Below are 6,000 nucleotides of genomic sequence, written 5' to 3' on the forward strand. Positions count from 1 at the left end.
CTTGACCACAGAGGCAGAGCATCATTCAACCTGCCAGCTGCCTATCTTGGGAGCTTTTCAAGGATGACAGACTCCACTTTCTCTGCAGCAAGACAGCTCATAACTTTTTTACAGTGTCTCCCTGTCCTCAGACTTCTATATGTTCTTCTGTAATAGATAACTATACACTATCATTGCAATCTACACTACAGCTCAAACGTTTGAAGTCAATTTTCACCTGGTTTATAACCATGTGATCTGTCCACACAGCAGTGATGGCTACTAAAAATGGGCCCATGTATAAGTGTGTAGACATTTCCTAATGCATCATGGGTGATTTAACATAAATGATTCATTAAACACACATCTGTGAAAACATTTCTGATAAACTTTGCCTAATTTTATGTTATAGCAAATATAATTTTAAAATTAAAACAAGAATGTTTGAAACTGACCACAAACTTTTGAGCAGTAGTGTGTGTTGTATGCATGTGTCTGTCTGTATCTGATCAGGATTTTGTCATCAGTGTCAACAAAACGCTCATTTTTTAGCTGGTTCTATCATCAAAATTGAGTTGGAGTGTTTTAACTCTGGTGGCAATCTCTCCCTAACAAGTCCACTTTATTGCGTGCTCATTTTCTCCTTTTAGTGGCCCATACGTATATAATTAGGAAACATGCATTAAGTCAGTGGTCCTCAACCTTTTTTGCGCCACGGACCGGTTTATGCCCGACAATATTTTCATGGACCGGCCTTTAAGGTGTCGCGGATAAATACAACAAAATAAAACTAGTACCGGTACCGGAAAAAAAGAAGATTTATTTATGACACACTTGAAAAGACCCAGGGACACCGAGTTAACGATAAAAACGATAACAAAATAACTCTGAATACCGATAAAAACCCTGAAAACCATACATTTCACAACTGAGCCTCAACTCTCGCGGCCCGGCACCTTTCCGAGGCCCGGGGGTTGGGGACCGCTGCATTAAGTGCACTAATTTCTCACACTTATCAGTGGCTCATGGTTGCTTAAGGCCTATGTCTGTACTTGACCACAGAGGCAGAGCATCATTCAACCTGCCAGCTGCCTATCTTGGGAGCTTTTCAAGGATGACAGACTCCACTTTCTCTGCAGCAAGACAGCTCATAACTTTTTTACAGTGTCTCCCTGTCCTCAGACTTCTATATATTCTTCTGTAATAGATAACTATACACTATCATTGCAATCTACACTACAGCTCAAAAGTTTGAAGTCAATTTTCACCTGGTTTATAACCATGTGATCTGTCCACACAGCAGTGATGGCTACTAAAAATGGGCCCATGTATAAGTGTGTAGACATTTCCTAATGCATCATGGGTGATTTAACATAAATGATTCATTAAACACACATCTGTGAAAACATTTCTGATAAACTTTGCCTAATTTTATGTTATAGCAAATATAATTTTAAAATTAAGACAAGAATGTTTGAATCTGACCACAAACTTTTGAGCAGTAGTGTGTGTTGTATGCATGTGTCTGTCTGTATCTGATCAGGATTTTGTCATCAGTTTCAACAAAACGCTCATTTTTTAGCTGTTTCTGTCATCAAAATTGAGTTGGAGTGTTTTAACTCTGATGGCAATCTCTCCCTAACAAGTCCACTTTATTGCGTGCTCATTTTCTCCTATTAGTGGCTCATACGTATATAATTAGGAAACATGCATTAAGTCAGCGGTCCTCAACCTTTTTTGCGCCACGGACCGGTTTATGCCCGACAATATTTTCACGGACCGGCCTTTAAGGTGTCGCGGATAAATACAACAAAATAAAACTAGTACCGGTACCGGAAAAAAAGAAGATTTATTTATGACACACTTGAAAAGACCCAGGGACACCGAGTTAACGATAAAAACGATAACAAAATAACGCTGAATACCGATAAAAACCCTGAAAACCATACATTTCACACCTGAGCCTCAAATCTCGCGGCCCGGTACCAAACGACTCACGGACCGGCACCTTTCCGAGGCCCGGGGGTTGGGGACCGCTGCATTAAGTGCACTAATTTCTCACACTTATCAGTGGCTCATGGTTGCTTAAGGCCTATGTCTGTACTTGACCACAGAGGCAGAGCATCATTCAACCTGCCAGCTGCCTATCTTGGGAGCTTTTCAAGGATGACAGACTCCACTTTCTCTGCAGCAAGACAGCTCATAACTTTTTTACAGTGTCTCCCTGTCCTCAGACTTCTATATATTCTTCTGTAATAGATAACTATACACTATCATTGCAATCTACACTACAGCTCAAACGTTTGAAGTCAATTTTCACCTGGTTTATAACCATGTGATCTGTCCACACAGCAGTGATGGCTACTAAAAATGGGCCCATGTATAAGTGTGTAGACATTTCCTAATGCATCATGGGTGATTTAACATAAATGATTCATTAAACACACATCTGTGAAAACATTTCTGATCATTTTCATGTAATATTATGTTAAAAGTAAATGTAAATTATTAATTAAAAAGACGACAGTTTGAATCTGACCACAAACCTTTGAGCAGTAGTGTGTGTTGTATGCATGTGTCTGTCTGTATCTGATCAGGATTTTGTCATCAGTGTCAACAAAACGCTCATTTTTTAGCTGTTTCTGTCATCAAAATTGAGTTGGAGTGTTTTAACTCTGGTGGGAATCTCTCCCTAACAAGTCCACTTTATTGCGTGCTCATTTTCTCCTATTAGTGGTTCATAGGAGTCTAACTAATGAACTGTATGCATGTTTCCTAATCTGTCACACTTATCAGTGGCTCATGGTTGCTTAAGGCCTATGTCTGTACTTGACCACAGAGGCAGAGAATCATTCAACCTGCCAGCTGCCTATCTTGGGAGCTTTTCAAGGATGACAGACTCCACTTTCTCTGCAGCAAGACAGCTCATAACTTTTTTACAGTGTCTCCCTGTCCTCAGACTTGTATATGTTCTTCTGTAATAGATAACTATACACTATCATTGCAATCTACACTACAGCTCAAACGTTTGAAGTCAATTTTCACCTGGTTTATAACCATGTGATCTGTCCACACAGCAGTGATGGCTACTAAAAATGGGCCCATGTATAAGTGTGTAGACATTTCCTAATGCATCATGGGTGATTTAACATAAATGATTCATTAAACACACATCTGTGAAAACATTTCTGATAAACTTTGCCTAATTTTATGTTATAGCAAATATAATTTTAAAATTAAAACAAGAATGTTTGAAACTGACCACAAACTTTTGAGCAGTAGTGTGTGTTGTATGCATGTGTCTGTCTGTATCTGATCAGGATTTTGTCATCAGTGTCAACAAAACGCTCATTTTTTAGCTGGTTCTATCATCAAAATTGAGTTGGAGTGTTTTAACTCTGGTGGCAATCTCTCCCTAACAAGTCCACTTTATTGCGTGCTCATTTTCTCCTATTAGTGGCTCATACGTATATAATTAGGAAACATGCATTAAGTCAGTGGTCCTCAACCTTTTTTGCGCCACGGACCGGTTTATGCCCGACAATATTTTCACGGACCGGCCTTTAAGGTGTCGCGGATAAATACAACAAAATAAAACTAGTACCGGTACCGGAAAAAAAGAAGATTTATTTATGACACACTTGAAAAGACCCAGGGACACCGAGTTAACGATAAAAACGATAACAAAATAACGCTGAAAACCGATAAAAACCCTGAAAACCATACATTTCACAACTGAGCCTCAACTCTCGCGGACCGGCACCTTTCCGAGGCCCGGGGGTTGGGGACCGCTGCATTAAGTGCACTAATTTCTCACACTTATCAGTGGCTCATGGTTGCTTAAGGCCTATGTCTGTACTTGACCACAGAGGCAGAGCATCATTCAACCTGCCAGCTGCCTATCTTGGGAGCTTTTCAAGGATGACAGACTCCACTTTCTCTGCAGCAAGACAGCTCATAACTTTTTTACAGTGTCTCCCTGTCCTCAGACTTCTATATATTCTTCTGTAATAGATAACTATACACTATCATTGCAATCTACACTACAGCTCAAAGGTTTGAAGTCAATTTTCACCTGGTTTATAACCATGTGATCTGTCCACACAGGAGTGATTGTTTCTAAAATTTGGCGCACGTATAAGTGTGTAGACATTTCCTAATGCATCATGGGTGATTTAACATAAATGATTCATTTAACACACATCTGTGAAAACATTTCTGATCATTTTCATGTAATATTATGTTAAAAGTAAATGTAAATTATTAATTAAAAAGACGACAGTTTGAATCTGACCACAAACTTTTGAGCAGTAGTGTGTGTTGTATGCATGTGTCTGTCTGTATCTGATCAGGATTTTGTCATCAGTGTCAACAAAACGCTCATTTTTTAGCTGTGTCTGTCATCAAAAATTGAGTTGGAGTGTTTTAACACTGATGGCAATCTCTCCCTAACAAGTCCACTTTATTGCGTGCTCATTTTCTCCTATTAGTGGTTCATAGGAGTCTAACTAATGAACTGTATGCATGTTTCCTAATCTGTCACACTTATCAGTGGCTCATGGTTGCTTAAGGCCTATGTCTGTACTTGACCACAGAGGCAGAGCATCATTCAACCTGCCAGCTGCCTATCTTGGGAGCTTTTCAAGGATGACAGACTCCACTTTCTCTGCAGCAAGACAGCTCATAACTTTTTTACAGTGTCTCCCTGTCCTCAGACTTCTATATATTCTTCTGTAATAGATAACTATACACTATCATTGCAATCTACACTACAGCTCAAAGGTTTGAAGTCAGTTTTCAGCTGGTTTATAACCATGTGATCTGTCCACACAGGAGTGATGGCTACTAAAAATGGGCCCATGTATAAGTGTGTAGACATTTCCTAATGCATCATGGGTGATTTAACATAAATGATTCATTAAACACACATCTGTGAAAACATTTCTGATAAACTTTGCCTAATTTTATGTTATAGCAAATATAATTTTAAAATTAAGACAAGAATGTTTGAATCTGACCACAAACTTTTGAGCAGTAGTGTGTGTTGTATGCATGTGTCTGTCTGTATCTGATCAGGATTTTGTTATCAGTTTCAACAAAACGCTCATTTTTTAGCTGTTTCTGTCATCAAAATTGAGTTGGAGTGTTTTAACTCTGGTGGCAATCTCTCCCTAACAAGTCCACTTTATTGCGTGCTCATTTTCTCCTATTAGTGGCTCATACGTATATAATTAGGAAACATGCATTAAGTCAGTAGTCCTCAACCTTTTTTGCGCCACGGACCGGTTTATGCCCGACAATATTTTCACAGACCGGCCTTTAAGGTGTCGCGGATAAATACAACAAAATAAAACTAGTACCGGTACCGAAAAAAAGAAGATTTATTCATAACACACTTGAAAAGACCCAGGGACACCGAGTTAACGATAAAAACGATAACAAAATAACGCTGAAAACCGATAAAAACCCTGAAAACCATACATTTCACACCTGAGCCTCAACTCTCGCGGCCCGGCACCAAACGACTCACGGACCGGCACCGATCCGAGGCCCGGGGGTTGGGGACCGCTGCATTAAGTGCACTAATTTCTCACACTTATCAGTGGCTCATGGTTGCTTAAGGCCTATGTCTGTACTTGACCACAGAGGCAGAGCATCATTCAACCTGCCAGCTGCCTATCTTGGGAGCTTTTCAAGGATGACAGACTCCACTTTCTCTGCAGCAAGACAGCTCATAACTTTTTTACAGTGTCTCCCTGTCCTCAGACTTCTATATGTTCTTCTGTAATAGATAACTATACACTATCATTGCAATCTACACTACAGCTCAAACGTTTGAAGTCAGTTTTCACCTGGTTTATAACCATGTGATCTGTCCACACAGAAGTGATTGTTTCTAAAATTTGGCGCACGTATAAGTGTGTTGACATTTCCTAATGCATCATGGGTGATTTAACATAAATGATTCATTTAACACACATCTGTGAAAACATTTCTGATCATTTTCATGTAATATTATGT

This window comes from Diplotaxodon limnothrissa, linkage group LG7 (assembly GCF_057381915.1).
Source record: "Diplotaxodon limnothrissa isolate DT_005_m linkage group LG7, D_limnothrissa_male_GT1.1, whole genome shotgun sequence".
Classification (NCBI taxonomy): domain Eukaryota; kingdom Metazoa; phylum Chordata; class Actinopteri; order Cichliformes; family Cichlidae; genus Diplotaxodon; species Diplotaxodon limnothrissa.